A 21,466-nucleotide genomic window follows, 5' to 3' on the forward strand; every position below is an offset into this window, starting at 1 on the left:
GTACATATCTGGTTATCAATCTATATATATTGTTAGCCCAGTATGATGGCAGTAGTGGGGAAAACGGGACGGGTGAGTGTGTGTTTGTTTGTGACTGTAAGAAATGTTTTAAACCAATGGTAAGGGTGTATGGGGTGGCTGTTATGTCTTTGAACGTGTATGTGTCGATCTGCGCATGCACGCCACGGTGCCGTCGGTACAGGGGAGATGGATTATGGGAAATGAAGTTGAGCTTTTTGTTGGGGCAGGGACCAGTAAAGTGTGATAGGGGGCGGTGTTGATCAAGACGAGTGGAGTGAACAGCGCCGTTGTGTGTTGTGAAGGAAGGCTGCGTGCCCCCCCCCCCCTGTTATCCTTCTCTCCCTGCGTGTCTCCCTCTTCTCCCTCCCTCCCTGCGTGTATTTCCTCCCCCTTTTTCCTCTCATTCCCCCTCTCCTTCTCTACCCCCCCCTGTTATCCCTCTCTCCCTGCGTGTCTTTCCTTCCCCTTTTTCCTCTCATTCCCTCTCTCCTTCTCTCCCTTCCCCCCCCCTGTTATCCCTCTCTCCCTGCCTTTCCTCTGTTGAGCTCCCAGGTTCTCAAAGGAATTTATTCAAATTGGAGTGCCTTTACAGTAAGGCTTAGGGGATAGTGTAAAGTAGTGTTTAATTTAAGTTACAGTTGTGCAGCAAAGGCTGATGGTAGTGTTTAGAGCCCTGGACCAGGTGATAATGTAAGGTCTGCTAGTTAATTCTAATGTCTGATTGCATAGGATTGGGATAGTGTTATTATTCATTTGGGAGGCCCCCCCTCCTCCCTCCGTCTCTCCCTCCCCCCCTCCTCCCTCTGTCTCTCCCTCCCCCCCCCCCTCCTCCCTCCGTCTCTCCCCCCCCCTCCTCCCTCTGTCTCTCCATCCCTCTCTCCCCTCCTCCCTCTGTCTCTCCCACTCTCTCTTCCTTCCTCTCTCTCTCCCTCTCTCTCCCCTCCTCCCTCTGTCTCTCCCTCTCTCTCTCCCTTCCTCCCTCTTTCCTTCCCTTCTCTCCCTGCCTGCCCCCCCTCCCCTCTTTCCCTGGGTCCATCGACACTTGCCCTTCGAATGATTATGGGTACGCTGCTAACCATTTCCAGTTCAGGTGGTGGACTGCATAGTTGGGTTTAGGATATCTTTTTACATTCGGAAGCCCCCCCATCTCCCTGACTGGCCTGGGGGTTATATTCAGCTTGGGTGTTGGTTGTTTGTTTAAACAGCGTTGTTATTATGTATGTGAATGTAGGGTACCATATGGGCACTGGCCTGTCTGGGTGCGAGTATGGTGGGACGGTATTTGTGATATTCCTTGTTAAGGGGGTGTGGAGAGTCACAGCCATGTGACCCTGCAATCGCCATCTCGTCCCCCCGTACAGACGCTATCAAGACAGTGGAAAATGACAGAACAAGATGACAGAGGGGGTGTTAAGTGCCACAAGTCAACGAGTGACACGTTGTATAATGACATCCTGTTCTTATGGTTATTATATATGATTATGAGGAATGTCTGTATATTCTTCCTCCCACTTGTGTAAAACTGTGAGAACTTATATAACCTGTATATTCTTTATACACTTTAAAAAACGAATACTACAGTTAATGATAATGTTATGTTATAGTGTTGTAGTCAGAATGGAGGCAGAAACAGGGGGCTGCTCCAGTCTCTGCTAGAAGGGAGTCAGAATGACAGGGGCCTCTGGGCTGTACAGGAATGTGTGGGGAGCTCGCGGCACTGGCCTGGACGGAGGAGCCTGCAGGGTTGAACTCATGCAGTTTGGAGGCAGAGAACTAGTGTACATTGTAATGATGTGTGAATCAGTATTGTTATGATTGTGATGTAAATGATTGTGTGTGTATATCTGTATGTATATATAGCCGTATAACCTATTTTTCACATGTAATAATTATGGAAACATATATACTGTAGGTATAAAGGTATAGATATGTATAATGCTATATTGATTATATGTTTCATCGGCAAATTATATGTTTCTGCTTAAGAATGATTTGCTTGGTCTGTACAGATGTGTCTGTAAGAGCAACATGTAGAAAGGGAGTTAACTATAAAAATGTGGCCTTGGCAGGCAGGGCCTCTTTCCTTGAAGAAGGGATTTTACCCACAGAAGGCCTTGCCTATCCTGCCTGCATTTTTACTGCCTGTTCCGTACTGATCCGTCTGTCTTTCTTACTGATAGTGTGAGGCAGAACGAGAGGCCCCAAGCCAGGGGAGGTAACGGCGGGAATGTGAAGGCCCAGAGAAGGCAGCCCTAGTAAGAGGGGGCATTGTATTCTTGTGTATTCTTATGAATTACTTGATTTGATAATGTAACGACAAAGTAACAAATAACTGAAGGAGGGATATGACACGTACTGTACAATGATTGGAAGCTATGTACTGATGATGGCGTGACGTGACAAACCTTATAAAAAGGCTGGCTGGCTAGAAACAGGCAGATTTTTGGATGTTGCATTCTGACATGTTTTAGATGAACTTTTTGTACTTGTAAGCCTGATTGTGCATTTATTGTAATCTTGTATTTTTAAAATAAAACCGTTTGGAACCTACTTTGTGTAAATCCTTCTGACCATCCTGGTAAGCATTAAAATATGTTTCACTTGTAACTTTACCCATTTTTTGCATGATGAAGAAGGATCGGCAGAAACACTGCCCCGTGATGTTTATGATTTATGATGTAAAACTCTAGTGGTAATTATCACATATGTCTTTCTTCTCACAGAGACCTAAAAAAGGAAGTAGATAATATGGGCTTATTAAAAAATTATATAGAATCTTGACTCTGGATAATAAGCGTTGTATTGTGACTTCGTAAGAGTAACTCTCTCCTAGTTGCCGTGTGACGGATTAGGGAAATGGATATCATCTGATTAACGACAGTGTCATACTGGTCAGATAAATCCTTCCCGGTGATCAAATAAAATAAGAGATTCCGCAACTTCAATCACTTGACCATGGTCAATGACTGGGGGGGTCGGAACGGTGCATATGCTATCTCTGTCGGTCAGGTGTAACCACAGCATTTTGTAGACGTATTGGGTTCTGAATATCAAAGACATTGCAGGACGCTGCTTGATGTCGAGATGAGCGGACCAATGAGTTATGGAGTTATCAATCTGACCTGAGACCTAGGATGGGTGTAACTGAGGGGTACAATTCCCTGACTGTATTACTAGATATGATACTTACTACCACTACCTTTGTACTTAATATTCGGCCACCCAGTACACGGCATAAATATATTATCATGAACACTCTCACGTAGATGAAACGGATCCAACACAAATGTACGAATTAGAAACAGGTCTTTATTTCCTACACAGCGATGGTGTGTAGAATAAGCACTTAATCACTTAATTACATTTATGAATTGAAATAGTATGCACTTTTATGGCAAGGAGTATTCGTCGGTATATCAATAGATAATGTCCAATCTCTGAAGGCGCAGGTGGTAAATATACGACCTGGAATAGTTAAGGAATAACAGCAATGATACTTTAATGATTATAGGCTGGATACACTAGAGGGGGTTAATCCGGTCGCTTGTAAGCCGACAGGAGTAGGAGGGGGGGGGGGGGTAGAATCCAGCTGCCTCGTCCGGCCAAGGGTATCCCAGGAGAACCCACTGTAGTGCCGTTCAATGCGCCGGCGATCCTTGGACCACAGATGAAAGCAGGTGGACTCTTTGTGGGCCGGCTCTCTCCGGTCCACGGGGGAGAGATGTGGAGAGACCTCGTCTTGCAGAGCGTCTCCTCACCTTGCGTCCTCTCCAGGGGGGGGGGTTCCAACACACGGTAGTGTCGGGGGTCTTTATCCATAGAATAATCAAAGTATCCAAAGCATAATCCGTGCCTGGGAAGGCGGGCTGTCGTCGGTAGAATAATCCGGTATACAGGTCCACTCGCTCGTCGGCTCTGGGGCTCCTCGGGTGCAGCTTCACATAGGGTCAACCACCCTGGGTAAGCAGCCAGTTCTCTGCCCGAAACGATGGGGTACTGACTACGGTAGTATTCTCACCGCACGAAGCACTATATATTAACAGACTATTATTAGCTTAATAGACTACGTCCAACTCGACGATATAGTGCCAAATATGACTATTCAAATATTAATATACACGATGTCTCAATACCGATGGTAGGCCGAACTTGGCCTTACTCCCACACGTGGCATCGCGGGGAGGCTTTACGTCTGTGACTCTATTGGAGGGTAAGAAACTGGACTGAAAAAGAAAGTCCTACTTTAGTAGCGCAGTATATATACGCACTATGAACAAATAGTCCCATTAGTGGTGCGGTAGCCAAATTCCTACGCGGAACTAGGACTTGTTCGTACATGTCGAGCGGTACGTTTGAACTGGGTCTGAGGGGTATGGCAGCCTGGCACCAAGGTCTCGACCAATAGTAGAATGGAGACTATTATGGGATGTTCAGTAGGCTAGAATGGATATTCAATGCATATTGTACAAGGAATATACAAGGGATATCAGGGAATATTAGAGAATATACAAATACAATTAAATATATATATATAAATAAATATATATATTCGGTTTAATCTGGCCCTTCACAACAGCCACCCCCTGAATAGGTCCCAGACCTAATCAGTTAAACAGAGACAGATTAATCGCGTTGTCTATTTATACATAAGGGTTTGCTGTAGGGGTCAGTCAACTTCACAAAGTCATAGGGTTGTAGGGTCATGGTCATCATCGATTGTGTCTGGGAGTCGAGGCAGTTCTATGAGCCTTGCCACGGGACGGGTGTAAGTGCGACCCTGGACGAGCACTTCAGCTGCTCGGACCTTGCCGTCGGCACCGGTGATCACTTTGCTTACGCGGCCGGCCGGCCACATAGCTCTGGGCAGTGATTGATCAATAATCATGACGACTGTTCCTTCTGTCAAATTGTCTCTCTCCTTTACCCACTTCTGGCGGGTCTGTAGAGACGGTAGGTAGTGCAGTAGGAAACTGTTCCAAAACTTGTCGGCTAATACTTGGCTGTACCTCCACATTCGTCGGCCGTTCGCTTCTTCAGGCCGGTACATTGTCTGGGGTAATGTGGGATCTAGCCGCCCCATCAGGAGTGTGTTGGGGGTAACTGGGTCGATATCCGCCACATCACTGGAGACATATCCGAGGGGCTTCGAGTTAAGTACTCCCTCAATCTCCGTGAGGACTGTCATTAGGACTTCTTCCGCCACAGTCTGGGCCCCAAGTACTGCGTACAGGGCTGTCTTTATGGAGCGCACTTCTCGTTCCCAAGTGCCACCGAAGTGGGGTGCGTTTGGGGGGTTGAATTGGAAATCAACCTGTGCTGGAGCGAGGTGGGTCTTAAGTTCTGGGCCCATAGCTTGGAAGCTCTCTCTCAGCTCTCTTTCGCCGCGTTTAAAGTTTGTCCCATGATCGGACAATAGGGTAGACGGTCTTCCTTTCCGTGATATGAATCTACGGAAGGCCATAAGGAATGAGTCTGTGCTCATGGTCGGGAGAAGCTCGATGTGTATCGCTCTGGTGGTCATGCATTTGAATACAATACCCCACCGCTTCTCGGTTCCTCTTCCTTTCTTTATGTGCAGCGGGCCAAAGCAGTCCATACCCGTTGAGTGGAATGGCTTGTCACCGATTCGGAGGCGACATGGAGGAAGGTCAGCCATCCTTGGTATGCTGGGCTGCGCGCGCCACTTGCGGCAGTCTAGACATGTTCGTTGGAAGCGTCGTACCGCCTCTCTTCCTTGTAGGATCCAGTAACGACGTCTGATTTCCGCGAAGACTCTTTCTGCTCCTGCGTGATGTACATCCTCATCGTATTTCTTTATAATCAGCTCTGTGACCTTGTGTCGGCTGTTCAATACGATCGGGTATTTAATGTCATCCGGTAGATTGGGGGCTCTGCGTAGGCGACCACCCACTCTGATGAGGGTGTGAGCGTCGCTCTCGGGGGCCAGGTGAATTAATCTGCTGTCGGATGGGACGGGCTTTCCTCCCTGTAGACAGGCCAATTCATCGGGGAACGAGTCTCTCTGGGCTCGCTGCAGTAGAAGCAATTCTGCTTCCTCGTAGTTAGCCGCTGACATATCAGCGGGGGACTTGCACTCCGGGTGGTACCGCAGGAATGTTCTTTGTTGTGCACTCTCTATGGACGTGCAATCGTTTATGTTAGGGTCGGTGGAGGCTACGGTGCTCAATCCACAGAACACAGACTTCTTAATTTCCACCTCCTCTGGACTTGCTTCCCTCGGGATAGGCATGGGCCACTGTCCTTCCGGGAGTCTTAGGAATGCGGGGCCGTCACTGTAGACATTGCGACGGGTGAGGTCATCCAGGGGCATCCCCCGGGTGATGACGTCAGCTGGGTTCTGTTTTGTATCAACGTAGCGCCACTCTGTTTCTCCGGTTAACTCTTCGGTTAAGTCTTGAATCTCGGTGACTCTGACTCCCACGAAGACTTTGTACTTGCATGAGTCCGATTTGATCCAGGCGAGTACCGTCATGGAATCTGACCACAGGATTGTTCTAGACACCGGTATGGTGAGCTCACGTTGGATGAGCGTGGCTAGGTGCGCTCCGGCTAGGGCTGCGCAGAGCTCTAGACGTGGGATAGATTGTTGCTTGCGTGGGGCTATTCTCGAGCGGGCGAGGACAAATGCTGTGTAGATCTCTCCCCCCTGGTCTTGGGCCCGCAAGTAGGCTACTGATCCGTATGCGACCTCTGAGGCGTCACTGAAGACGTGTAAGTCCATTTTACATGTCTCTGGCCTCACCTTGGGTGGGAAGTAGCTTCGGCGCATATTAACGCCTGGGAGTGAGTGGAGCTCCATCTCCCACTCTCTCCAGGTGGATGCAAGGTGTGCGGGAATGGGGTCGTCCCAGACCTGGTCCTTGTCCCACAATGCTCGTACAATCATTTTTGCCCTGGTGGTGTACGGTAGAATACATCCTAGCGGGTCATATTGTCGGGCGAGTGTTGTGTACACACTCCGTCTGGTGGTCGGCGCCGCCGCCGGCCTTCCCTGCTCCGTAGTCAGGGGCTTGTGTCTGTAGTGAAGCGAATCTGTTTTGAATCGCCACACCAATCCCAGGGTCATCTCCTGGGCTTCTCCCGGGATTGTAGCCATCCAGGTCTCGCTGCTGGCTGCCTTGTCCTCGGAGGAGAGGCTGCGCAGTACTTGCGGATCGCTGCTGGCCCACTGCCTGAGATCAAAGCCGCCTTTGATCAATGAGGCGCGGAGTTTAATCAGGAGAGCCTCGGCTTCTTCCTGGGTTGAAAGGCTTTGTAGACAGTTGTCTACGTAGAAGCTGTTCTTTACGCTGTGTCGGACCTCTTCGTCCGCTGCTGGGTCCTCTGCTACATGTTTCTGTAGTGCAAATGTCGCACAGCAGGGGCTGCACGTCGTTCCGAAGGGGAGGACTTCCCATTGGTAGATGGCTGGGTGCTCATCTCCTGGCTTCTCTCTCCATAGGAACCGTAACAGGGGCTTGTCCGCCTCTACTAATCTCACCTGCAGGAACATTCCTTTAATGTCCCCGCTGATGGCCACCTTTTCCTGGCGGAAGCGGAGTAGAACGCCGAGTAGGGAGGGGCCGAGTGTGGGACCGGGCAGTAACTCTTTATTCAGATTTTGGGATCCGATCTGGTAGCTGCAGTTAAATACTATGCGGTCTTTACCGTTGTGATGGACCTTGTGGTGGGGCACGTACCACGATTCAGTGGTCTGGTCAGCCTCTTTAATGTCCATCTTTGTGACGTGTCCCGCTGTGATGAGCTTCTCAATCTCAGCGCGGTATACACTCTCTTGGGCGGGGTTCTTGGCTAAGCGCCGCTCCGTGTTCAGCAGGTACCGTTCTATGGCGTCTGTCTTGGCGTGGAAAGTAGGCATTCCTTCTCGCCGCAGGAGTGGCGTGGCGTATCTCAACACGCCGTTGACCGGGACTCTCTTGGTCCCTGTCTCGAGGAGGTGAATGGCGTAAATGTCATCTTTAGAGCGAATGTCTTTCTTTCCATTCTTAAAGGGCATTTGTTCCAAGCTCCATAGCCGCTCTACGTGTTGCAGGAGTGCGGTTTCTCCCTCTGTGACTCGGGAGTGGAGACATCTAGTGGCTGTACTTCGGTTGAGAGATTTGGCGAGCGGGCCTTGGAGAGTCCATCCCAAACGGGTCTCGACTGCTGCAGGACAGCCTCGGGGTCCGGTATGAACCCGGTCTATCGGGACAATGAGGTCTGCATGGTCGGAGCCTATCAACAGGGTCGGCATAGCATTGTCTATGAGCGGGATCGGTAACTTGCGCAGATGTGCATATTTCTCCATCAGCTTGGCGACGGGGTATGTGTACCGCGACAGTCCTATTTCTTGGCTGGTGAAAGCGTCTGCAATCTGGTACCGTCGCTCAGGCTGGCCGCTTGCTGCGATAGAGAATGAGACATTCTCGCCCTTTATCGTCTTCAAATCTCGTCTTATTGTCCGAATTGTCATTTGGGTTTCGCTTCCCCGCAGCCCTAGCTGGGCCGCAGCGGAGGCGAGCAGCAGGGTCTTCTCTGACCCGTCATCGAGGACGGCGTAAGTGTCCAGGACTTTATTCTGGTAGCTTAGTGTCACACGCACTACTTTTAGGAGTACTCGGGCTCCACTGCTGCTGGCGGGATCGATGTACATGACGCTCGCTTTGCGGCTGGATGGTGCAGGTGAAGGGCGCCGTCTGTTACTGTCGTGAAGTATGTCCAGATGGGCTCCATCGCACTTGGTGCACCTTTTCTTTAAGCGGCATTCGGCTGCCATGTGTGAGCGCGCACAGCGAAAACAGCGCTTGTTGGACTTTATCCATTGACCTGCTTCCTCCGCGTTCAGCTTGGGGAAGGAGTCACATTGCGCTAGCCAGTGTTCTTTCTCACAGTAGGGGCACACTATCTTCCACTTCTCCGTTCTGGAGGGGGTACTGTGGCTCCTGCTGCTCGGTACTGACTCCGATTGGTGCATCACAGTCACCGATCTTCTTCCATCATTTAGTCGTCTGGTTCCTTCTCTGGAGCCAGGGGTGCTCCGTCCGAATGTATCTAGCCGTAGGCTGCTGACTTCTCTCGCCAGGAAGTCTGCTAGATCGAGGAGGTTCGGTTCGGGGCCATTCGGGTCTCTGTGGTCCCTCTGCCGCCTAAAGCGCTCCTGACGAGCGGGCGGCAGCTTCTCCAGGATCCTTTCCACATTTGAGTTGGCGTAAATTTCATACTTCCCCTTCTCTCTTTGCGCTCCCAACATCCCTACCAGGGACTGCACTCTGATGGACAGGTCGTCCAGTGCTCGATTGTCTATTGCTGGGGGTAAGCGGTCGATGTGTCGGATCTCCTGGATCACGTAATCCCATATGCGCCCATACCTCTGGTCCAATGCTACCAGCGCTGCTGTGTATGGGGTGGTGGAAGTCGCGTAGGCGAGCGCTATATTATGTGCGCGGGGCACCTTTAAGTGCTGCAGTAGGATGGCGTATTTGTGGCGTTCATCCAATACATCCACCAACATGGTCTCCAGACACATGCGGAGTTCTGTATACTGGGCCCGGTTCTCTTGGGTGAAGTCGGGTACCATAGGCGTGCCAATGTATGACGCTGACTGTGGATACATCGGCGAGCGTTGGGGGGGAGGCCTCCTAGGCGAGTCTCCTCCCGCTCCTTGGTATGGGCTGGTACCGGCAGTGTACCATGGCCCGCTTGTCCAGGTGCTGTTCCTCGGTGCGGGTCGTGCGTCATGCTCACCCGTGTATAGAGTCGGGGGTCTGTAGCGCAGCTCCGCGGGAGTATAGCCTGGGCTGTACCGGACCTCCTGGTCCGGTAGAGTACTGTGCTGTCTTCGGGCGCGGTTCTCCTCCTCTTCCTCTTCGTCTTCAGTTAGGTCATCCAGTGCTTGTAGTCTCTGGTTTAGCCTCTCCACAGGATATGCTGCTCCTTCCCGGTTGCTAGGTCTCGCTTGGACCGGTGGGGGGAGGTGGTCTGTGGGGGGTATAGACCTCGTCTGTTGGTCAAGTTCAGGGTTGTTTACTCGGCTAGGGGATGCCGCCCTGGAGGTGTGTCTAGACGAGTTCCTGGAGCCTCTGGCGGAGGGAGAGGGTGTTGTCCGTCTGATCAGCTGTTCTATTAGTTGCGCTTGCTGTCTGTCGCGCTCTGCGTCCCGTAGAGCACCAGCAGCTGCTCGCTGGCTGTCTGCTCGGTCTCGGGCCACATTCTCTTCCATCTGAATGCGTCTTATTTCCAGGCGTATGTGCTCTTCTTCGCTCCGTTACTGTAGCTGCAATCGATCGCGTTCACCCTGGAGTCTATCGCGTTCAGTAGAGGCTTTCAGGCTGACGAGGAATGCCTGCTGTAGGGTCCTCTCTGCCTCGCTGGGAGAAGGCGGTTGTATAGGGGAGCCTTCCCTCGGGGTACTCCTTGCGGAGCCTTGGAGCTCTATCTCCACGGTGCTCTCCCCGTCTTCTTCCGTGCCGAGTTCTCTCTCGGTAGCGTTGTATTCCTCCCGGGACTCATCGGGGACTACTTCTTCAGTACTGGCGGGGTGTGAAGTCATGTCTGGTTCCCACTGGTCCCCACCGTGAACTTGGTCAGTTACATTAGAGCCCGTAGGGGCCTCTATGGTCGGGGTAGTCTGGGCGTTGGGGTTAGACATACTTTTACTTTCTAGTTTTACCGCGTTTACTGTTAGTAGAAGACTAGGTTGTTGACTGACAGCGTAAGCCTCTAAGTACTGAGGGAGCCGTCGTTCGCGCTGCGGGCGTTGGTTAGGAGGATCGTTTCGTGGAGTGTTCATCATAGGCCATTTCAATATTAATAACACTATATTAATATTACACTAATTACCCTCCGGCTCGAAGGACCAATTGTAACTGAGGGGTACAATTCCCTGACTGTATTACTAGATATGATACTTACTACCACTACCTTTGTACTTAATATTCGGCCACCCAGTACACGGCATAAATATATTATCATGAACACTCTCACGTAGATGAAACAGATCCAACACAAATGTACGAATTAGAAACAGGTCTTTATTTCCTACACAGCGATGGTGTGTAGAATAAGCACTTAATCACTTAATTACATTTATGAATTGAAATAGTATGCACTTTTATGGCAAGGAGTATTCGTCGGTATATCAATAGATAATGTCCAATCTCTGAAGGCGCAGGTGGTAAATATACGACCTGGAATAGTTAAGGAATAACAGCAATGATACTTTAATGATTATAGGCTGGATACACTAGAGGGGGTTAATCCGGTCGCTTGTAAGCCGACAGGAGTAGGAGGGGGGGGGGGGGTAGAATCCAGCTGCCTCGTCCGGCCAAGGGTATCCCAGGAGAACCCACTGTAGTGCCGTTCAATGCGCCGGCGATCCTTGGACCACAGATGAAAGCAGGTGGACTCTTTGTGGGCCGGCTCTCTCCGGTCCACGGGGGAGAGATGTGGAGAGACCTCGTCTTGCAGAGCGTCTCCTCACCTTGCGTCCTCTCCAGGGGGGGGGGGGTTCCAACACACGGTAGTGTCGGGGGTCTTTATCCATAGAATAATCAAAGTATCCAAAGCATAATCCGTGCCTGGGAAGGCGGGCTGTCGTCGGTAGAATAATCCGGTATACAGGTCCACTCGCTCGTCGGCTCTGGGGCTCCTCGGGTGCAGCTTCACATAGGGTCAACCACCCTGGGTAAGCAGCCAGTTCTCTGCCCGAAACGATGGGGTACTGACTACGGTAGTATTCTCACCGCACGAAGCACTATATATTAACAGACTATTATTAGCTTAATAGACTACGTCCAACTCGACGATATAGTGCCAAATATGACTATTCAAATATTAATATACACGATGTCTCAATACCGATGGTAGGCCGAACTTGGCCTTACTCCCACACGTGGCATCGCGGGGAGGCTTTACGTCTGTGACTCTATTGGAGGGTAAGAAACTGGACTGAAAAAGAAAGTCCTACTTTAGTAGCGCAGTATATATACGCACTATGAACAAATAGTCCCATTAGTGGTGCGGTAGCCAAATTCCTACGCGGAACTAGGACTTGTTCGTACATGTCGAGCGGTACGTTTGAACTGGGTCTGAGGGGTATGGCAGCCTGGCACCAAGGTCTCGACCAATAGTAGAATGGAGACTATTATGGGATGTTCAGTAGGCTAGAATGGATATTCAATGCATATTGTACAAGGAATATACAAGGGATATCAGGGAATATTAGAGAATATACAAATACAATTAAATGTATATATATAAATAAATATATATATTCGGTTTAATCTGGCCCTTCACAACAATGGGCATATATCAGGGGGCCTGGGGTGTTTTCGTTCAGGTTCGAAACTGAGGGAAAAATGCTTTAGGCTGAGAAATGGCAGGCCTTTGAGAAGTCAAGGGTCTGTGGGGATATTACTGTAGTATGGTGCTGGCGTCTATGAGTTTATGACATGGACAGCTGGGCACTATATAATGATCAAGGATTTAGTGGTATGAGCCGCTGAAAAGAATTTTTTTCCTTGGTAGCAGTTGGAAGAAGAGGTCAACACCAAAAAAAAGAAAATTGGTGTTGAAGGAGGAGAGGTGTTTATTAATTATGTAAATGATGTTGTATGAAGTATGTGATGAAATGTGAAGATGTAAATGTTGATTGTAATGTAGGGAGAAGTACATTTTTTATTTCCCATAGCAGGTTTTTGAAAGCAAACAAAAAGCAAGAAGAAAAGGTTAACGTTACATTTATACATAGTCATCTAGTTAATGAGGTCATTCAAAGTATTTTATGGGATCAAAATGACAAATTCATCAAGGCAAAAGGAAATTTGAACAGATGAATGACCATATCCATCAGAAAGGTTTAGACATTGATAGGCTGTGTGGAACTAATTCTCATTGTCTAAAGGAGGACCATCAGCGAACCAAGAACGGACGGGAGAGGTTGATGCAAATTTGTATTACCCAGAGATTCGTGTGGGAGGATACGACAAGTGATTGGAACATCCAGTTCTCCGATTGGACAACGGACTAAACAAAGCTAAGGCTGTGTCGTTATGTTCAAATAAATTAGGGATGCACCGAATGGGAAATTCTTGGCCGAAACCGATACCAAAAATAGGAAACAGTTGGCCGAAAACCGAATGCCGAAAGGCCGAAAATGATTCATAGAATAGAATTTTTTTTTACCAATGTTGTTCAGCTACCTGATTATGGAAAAATATATGATTATGGCAAAACTTAACTTAAATAATAAATAATCACTATTATGGGTCCATAGAACATTTATTCAGCACTTCTGAATGCATACAGTACATTAATTCCAAGTCAAGTGGCGGACATCTGTGCTCTACTGAGCGCACCTTTCTAGTCCACAGATGAATGTGCTCTCTTGACTTTGGCACAGTAGACGCGCGACGTGTATTCTCGAGAATGATAATAATAATAATGCTCTTCAGATTATATTATCAGCGACAGACAGCGTCAATGTGAGAAACATAATCCCCCCCCTCTTAAGTTAACCGCGACGGGCATATAGTAAATAAGGATATAAAGCATGTTAAAGACGCATTTATTGGACGCGTTGCGCGCTGAGTTTACATAGAAACAGCGCGACACATAGAAACAGCGCGCATGTAATGACTGAAGCCACGTTTTGATGACATCATCACAACAACACGCGTTAGGTTACAGGTTGTTTCTGTTTCGGTGATATATTTTCGGTGAAAAAACTCTTTCGGCCGAAAGCCGAAAGGCCATTTTTGGTCATTTTCGGCCGAAAACCTTCGGTGGCCGAAATTTCGGTGCATCCCTAAAATAAATTGTACCAAATCTCTCTAAGTGTATTAGTATAGAGATGCCCGACATTTCCATGCGTAAAATATTGATGGAATGAAAAGGGAAATACCACTGATATTAAGTGTGTGTTTTTTCTTTCTTTCTCCACAGGTGCTCGGCGAGGACAGATGAGGCTCTGACGATTTCAATACCAACTGGGGAATAACGGCTATTGAAAGCCTTGGTATAAGTATGAATGATAAGAAACTTATCAATCCCTGTCTGCACCGGTAAAAATCAGAAAGTGTGAGTGATTTTTAACTCAAGTTGGTAAAAATAGTTTTAGACACAGAGAAACTTGTTTTCCAAACGGTAATATTACAGGAGAGGTTGAAAGTGGTTTAGATGCAATAACAATAGCAAAGGTTGACAATCTGTCTATTCCAATAACTGGAAATGTCACAATAAAAGTGAAAAAGCAATGGCCAAAGATATTCAGGCCTTTACAAAACCTTGTATTTAAATATAGAAAAGGAGGTCGTTATAGACTGCATAACCAAAACAAAAAACAGAAAAAGAAAGCACGAAAGGCGATGAAAAAAAATAATGCCGGTAGTGGCAGCGAGCTGAGAACCTTTGCAGACACTCCCGAAAAAAGATTGATACCTGGAATTAATCTGATTGATTTGGATGTGATGGAATTCCCTCAGGTGACCAGTATGACAGAGGGACTTGAAATAATGACTTTGATTCCAATACAGGGGGTCATTGAAGAGAGACAACCAGAGACAACTGTTTTACTCCAAGGGACAAAGGAAGCGATGGAGGAGAGCGGTATTGTTACAGCAGTCCCAGGAGGCCCACTCTGGCCTTACGGCTGGAACAGAGGCTGGACAGGGGTTGGGAACACCGACGGAGTGGCCAATACGTGGGACCGACAGCAGGTATGGGAATATACATGAACAGTTTCCACAGCCCACAAGTTCCCCTTGTCCAGACTTCCCCCAACACCAGAGCCAGAATGAGAGGCATGGCCCGGTGACGAGGAGCTAGCCAGCCAGGGTCAGGGTGGAGGAAGAGAGGATGACGTGCCTCTCTCCAGAAAGACAGAGAGCATTCACGGAAGCGTCCGAAAGACATAAGACAATCCGTAGAAAACTGGTGGAGAAGCAGCTGGCGGTTGACCAAGTCGCACACGAGAGGGAAATGCTGGAACGAGAACTGGCGGAACAGACTGGGATCATGAGTGATGTAATTTTAGAAGTTATGTTCCGTGCTGCAGAACAAGGACTCAGTGAACAAGAGATGTCACTTGCTCCGTTACCTAAACGGGGAGCTGAGCAGCGAGGGCATGGTGATGAAAATCGCAGGAGGGGTGAGTTTCCAGGCCCCTCCCAACAACAAGCCTGAGGGGCAGCGGCTGAAAAGAACAGGTATGTGCCTCTCTCCTCCATACAGCAGGACCTGCCAGGAGAGGACCGGAGAGGTGTGGACCTGTCGGGAACTGTGGGATACCAGCTGAAAGACTGCTGGAGTTTTGGTGAACTGGGACACAAGGCCAGGTCATGTGGGAAAGGGTGGCGAGCCCAAAGAGAGTCCATCAGAGGACAGACATGCTGGGCCTGTGGGATGTTGGGGCATTTTCAAAGGGAGTGTGTGAAGAGGTCGTGTCTGCAAAGGCCACAGGCTGAATAGAACGAGGAGGAAATGCACAGGAGACGCTATGACGCTCAGGAAAATAGAGATAGATATATATAAAAAAAAAAAAATGCGACTAGAAAAATAGAAAAGAAGATATATAGATAAGTTAGATGGTTAGATTGTGTGTGCAAGTTACTAAAACGGCTTGGAAGACTAACACTGGTAAGTTGGGGTTGTAAGGGGATGAAGTAACTGGCTGATGCATGGCTAATCGTACTAACAAAAACGGTGGTTTTAAACAGGAAAAATGGAACATTTTAATATTAGACAGAGTAATAAAAAAGGACTACTTTAGTAGTGATTATACATACTTGATCCAAGGGTGGTCAAGGAGACTTAAAAAAAATCATGTGAGAATGTGTACATGGTGTTTTATTTCTTTTAAATTTCTTTCTTAGTTTTTACGGGGGTATTTATGCCTCTAGATGGTCGTTTGATTCTGTTTGATGGGTGTGTTGCTATGACACAAAAAATTTCGTTAATTTTTTTGCATTTTTCTTTGTTTTCGTTTCTTTTCTCTATTTTTTCTTAGGAACTGACGGGCTGGGAGGGATCTCTCGCCGGTCAGGGGTAGCAGGTTGGTGGTGACACAGCGGGACTGGTAGGAAATGTCTATATGATGGGCTGGAAACATGGAGGGTGGCCTGGAGCTGGTACATGATTTTGTTTTCCGCTCATTGACAGTCCAGATGTAGCATCTGGGAAGTTGTGTCACATTTTGGAGGGTAAGAGTTGGGGAAACTGGGTTCTCTGTACATAGGTAAGCTCTGTAGATTTTGGTCGCCATTGGCCAAATAATTTTCATGTAGGGTGCGGACATGTGTAATTGATAATTGGCTTATGGGGGACTCTGCACCGGCTTGTTGAAGGCTGGCGGAGTGTGTGGAAGATGTGTGTTTAAGGGGACTGTGGTTTGTTACCATGCATATAGGGTCTGTTGGTGAATAGGACTCATCAGAGCTGGCTGTCCGGACAGAGGAACTGTCTGGAAATAAGGTATGATTGTGTAATAATGGATATTCCACTCTCAAGGGTGGAGTAGTGTTGTGTTGAACTTGAGACATTTGGTCTAGTAATATAGTACAGCACAAAAATGAATGAGAGGAAGGTGATTTAATTGAATATACATAGAAGCCATGGAATATATAGATAAATGAATTGGGAAAAAATGTATTGTCAATGCAGAACAGTAGAGGAATGTATCAAAGCGGAAAAATTTGATCTTCCAATCAATTGTGTGTTGTAAATAACAAATCCAAAAAGCAATAAAAGGACAGAGGGAAAATCATTTCCTTCTGTGGAGGTCGGGGCAGTACCAAGGCTGCACACGACCAAGGAGATAGCGATTAGCGCAAATCCAACGAGGAGCAACGGTCAAAACAATTTAGCAGTAAACCTCAGGAGGTTTGAAAAGGGATAACTGGCAGGATTGAAGCTAAGGAAAATAGACCTCAGATGGTCCTTTCGAGGGAGAAAAATTGTATATGTTTTCTTGTTTAAGTCTCCCTCGAGTGTTAATCTTTTCGGTGGGATGTATTAATCTTTTTCTTGCAGAGTCAATTACACAAAACAGACACATTAAGCTAAGAAAACACGATAAAATAGTCTAAACAAAAAAGCTGATAAATTTGGAAGCAAATTCTTGTATTTGTATACCTTCCAATAGACATGGAGTCATATTAAATAACTGATAAATGTGTGCGACTGGAGGAGTTTAACGAGGGTGGGGGGAAGGAGTGAATGATGATGTTGTAACAATACAGACGGAAACGGATTTTGTAGCTCGATTTGTGTATTTTTTGAATTTTTAAAGAATGTTAGCAAGGTTATGGTATATATAAGGTTAGAGACATGTTTGATTTAGAAAAACTGGTGCTATATGTGGGTGGAAACCCACAAGGGTGGAATGTCTTGAATTGTCAAAATAAAACATGTGTAAACTCCCAAGGAAATGTACAATTATACCGGACGAATGCTGTGGTAAGAGGTAAGGAATGTGGGTCTAAAGATAGGTTGCAATCATCCTCTGTTTTCACATAGCTTTTAGAGGAAGCCAGCAGGCTATCTAGAATGATCAGGCCTTGAGGTTAGATAGCAGAACAGTTAAACAGGCCACCGTTGTAAAACCCTTCCTCCCGCCATACATTCTAAAGGGAACGGTCACTAGGGTCATTTATTATCTTTAAAACAGATGGCTGTTGAAACCAAACCCTTCCCCCAATGGATCATTTGGCCTGGAGGCCAGCTAAGTTAGTATTTCAACTGTTCTTTATTTACTTATGCCAGGACCCTAAGGGTCATGCGGGAAAAAGGGGCAGAGATTTGTCTTTATCTACAGAAGCTGACGGAGAAACAGGATCCTGAAAGAAGAAACCTGCGCTGCGCCACAGGATCGCTGAAGACCAGAGTTGCCGGGGGCAACCAGCAACAACAAAGGGGCAGCCTCGTGTTGCCAAGTCCAACCTGAATCAACAAAGAGGAGAAGACTTCTTCTGATCTCGGCACCAGCCGATCAGAGACTTTAACAATAACTTGTGGACATTTATGGGAGCCAGCTCGTATCTTGTCAATATGGGAACGGCTGGAAACCACTTTTATAATAGGAACTGAAGTTTTTGATTGATGATTAAAAACAGATCCGTCTGGTTGGAATCGAGAGCTTTCGTCCGTGCCTACTTCCTGCAAACGAACCCAAATTGGAATGCAACAAACGCAGAGAGAAGGGGAATTCCACTATACGATCAGAGATACGTTAAATGTTATGAATGATACTTCAATACTTAGAAGAGTAGCCAGAGAGCCATGGACCACTAGGAAAGAGCTCCAGAAAGACTTGGAGGCAGCAGGTACAACTGTGACAGAAAAGACCATAGGCAATGCACTCCACCGCCATGGCCTCTGTGCGCGCTGAGCCCGCAAGACTCCACCACTGAAAAACTGATGTTGAAGCTTGTTTAACGTTTGCCTAACAACATTTGGACAAGCCAGTGAATTACTGGGAGCATGTACTCTGGTCAGATGAGACCAAAATGTTACTTTCTGGCTGTCACACAACACACCATGTTTGGGAGGAGAAATGGCAGTGCACATTACCCAAATAACACTACCAACAGTGAAGTTTGGAGGTGGAAGTATCATGGTGTGGGGCTGCTTCTCCTCTCCTGGTACTGGCAGACCAGTATCATTGAAGGAACAATGAATGGAGCCATGTACAGAGAGATTCTTGAGATGAACCTGCTGCCATCCACCAGGATGCTGAGGATGACACGTGGGTGGACCTTCCAGCAGGACAACGATCCAAAGCATACAGCAAAGGAAACTTGCAGTTGATTTCAGAGAAAGAAAATCACATGTTAAACAGCAGTTATATATTCGTACTGGCCAATCGCGTCTCGCTCTTTTGCCATATTGAGATATACCTCATCTCCAGTACCTACTGTACTTCATTAACTAAAACAATGCACCCATGCACTTGACCAGGCCCCGCCCCAGTGTCCCCCTATAAGACACCGGGCATGGTCACACTCGCCTTTCCTCTTTTTCGTTTTCCATAATGGACGTGCATGCATTCCATGAACTAGCTGTTATGAAATGCAGAGAGAAATTGAACAATGTTGCAATGAGCGGATCGGCGCGGGCGAGAAATCCGCTCTTCGCTCTTTAAAGCTTGGTCCGCTCCGCTAATCGCTCATGTTGACCCCGCCCCCAAGTCGCTCACCGCTCACCTTGAATCGAGCGCTCCCCGCGCCACATCGCTCGGCAGATTTTTTATTTTTTTTTGGAGCATGGTGTAAATTAGCTCAAACTACAACAGTCTACACCCCCTGGGCCCCTTAACAATTGTTTGTATTGAGCCGCATTGTAATTGTACCCATTCTGCAATGTTAAATAACGTTGTTTATCCATTCACTAGCTCTATTAAGCGATGATAGCTAGCCTAGCCACAATGCTATGGTCGCTGCCATTAACGTTAGCATGTAAGCTAACGACAACAACAATGGCGTCGATACTTTTTCTAACAGGATGTGAGTGACAAAGCCTGAACAGGATATCACAGGTTTACCCTTCTCATTGGTTGAAAATGGCCTTCATGTTTGTACATCGCCATCTGTTGCTTTGGCATTGTACTACATGTATATTACATCAGTGTTAAACCACTGTGAGCGGCCTGGAGTGGATTGGAGCGGAGGAGAACTCTCGCTCCGGACGTCGCGCCGACCCATTTTAAAACCCACTCCTCGCTCACGTCAAAACCGCCCGCTCCGCTCCCCGCGCTGCTCACGCGCCGCACCGCTCACGTGCACTGGCCCAGGTAGGGTCTGCGCCACTAGGCATAACAATGCTGGCGTTAGTGATGCTGCTCGTTGTCCCGTGAGACAACCGAGTTGTGTATTGGCGCAAAGGGCAGAATATCTGGGTAAACGTTGTCGTTTTCCCGGTTATCATGGAGCGCGCGGCTAACGCTATGCTACGATGCTGGGTTACTGTTCTGTTTGATTCCCCGCTGAGGGCTGTCTTTTAAAAAAAGGTCTTCCCTCCTCTTAACCATTCATGCTGACGGTCAATCGGTGTCTACTGTTGGGAGTGTTGACGGGGACTTATTTACCTTTTTCATGGGTGAATGGGCTGAGGCCTAGGGCTGGTGTGCTTTTTGTGAATATTATGAATGGTGTGCGGGACTGGTGTTTCTCTGGTCTGCATCCCCTTAACATTGTGTGTATGGGCTAGCCCATTCTGCAGTGTGTTGGTGGAGTTTTAGTTCATTTATTCATTAACGCCTTCATGGTTGCACACCACAGTGGAGGTTGCTGGTTGCAACCACCACTGCTGCTCCGTGCTTGTGAAGCAGGTGGCATCAGTCCTTTGCCTCTGGCATGTTGGAACAGTGCCCCGCCCGGCCGACGCCATGAGGTGAGTCGGCCCGGCTGGTGGGCTGTTAAGCCTATACCGCCACGGTATAGAATTAGCAGCGATTAGTAACTTTGTTCGAATTGCTGTTTTTTCTGGAAAAAATTTGTCGGTGGCGGGGCCTTGAAGGCCAGCCGACGTCGAAACATTGTGCAAGGTTTTGACGTTATTAGCTTTGACCTAGCCGCAAGCTATAACCGCAGGGAGGGCTAGGATGCTGTCAACGCTTGTTTACAGACATCTTGGTTGGATCAGTCTCCCTTTGAGGGGGTGAGAAGTTAAAAAGAAATGTTTCCCTCCTCAAGGCTCCCCTCTCCGCAGAGGGACTTTGGTCTTTCCGCTGGAGCGCGGGCGGTATTTGACCTAGGCCCCACACCGCCTCACGCAGCGCAGCCAGAGGTGAGAGCACGGCCTCGCCAGCGGCTGTGGCGAGGCCCTCAACCAGCGGCCATGTTTCCCCCGCCTGTGGTACCCTGGGCACAACGTCAACAGGTGACCGCAAGGCCGACAGCCTTGGAGGTCGAGGGATCAGCTACATTAGATGAGCACGCCCTAAAAAAAGTCGCCGTCTAGCTGTGTGCAGCTCGCTCTCCGGTCACTCCCCCCCCCAACACCAGCGGGATAAGGGCTCTGATTTGTTTCCTTTGGCTGCGGGCTGCGTGTCTTCAATGAAGCGCAAGCGGCCCCACGTTTCACTTCTCATGGGGACAGGGGCTGACACCCAGTTGATGGCTGAGACTGGGTCTGTCTGTGAGAATGTTGTGCTGTCAAGCGGCTCCCACGCCACATGTTCTGCGTCTGTTTGGTTGAGCCTGGTGTTACATCTGTCAACTACAAAGGTTGTCAGTAGGGGGGCTCGAGACCTCTTGAGGCAAACAGTGCGGGTTCCCCCGACCTCGCCTTCGCCAGGCCGGGTATCACGTTAGTGCCTCCCACTCCCGGAAGGCCGGCAGTGGTCTGGCAGGCGCGTGTGATTTGGGTGGTAGTAATATCACTGCAGGGCTACGGTGTGTAGGAACCCACCCTATCGGGCAGTGTGGGGGCCTCACACCTTGCATGTCCAGCT

The sequence above is a fragment of the Notolepis coatsorum genome (genome assembly GCF_963971535.1).
Source record: "Notolepis coatsorum genome assembly, chromosome: 6".
NCBI classification, from domain to species: Eukaryota; Metazoa; Chordata; class Actinopteri; order Aulopiformes; family Paralepididae; genus Notolepis; species Notolepis coatsorum.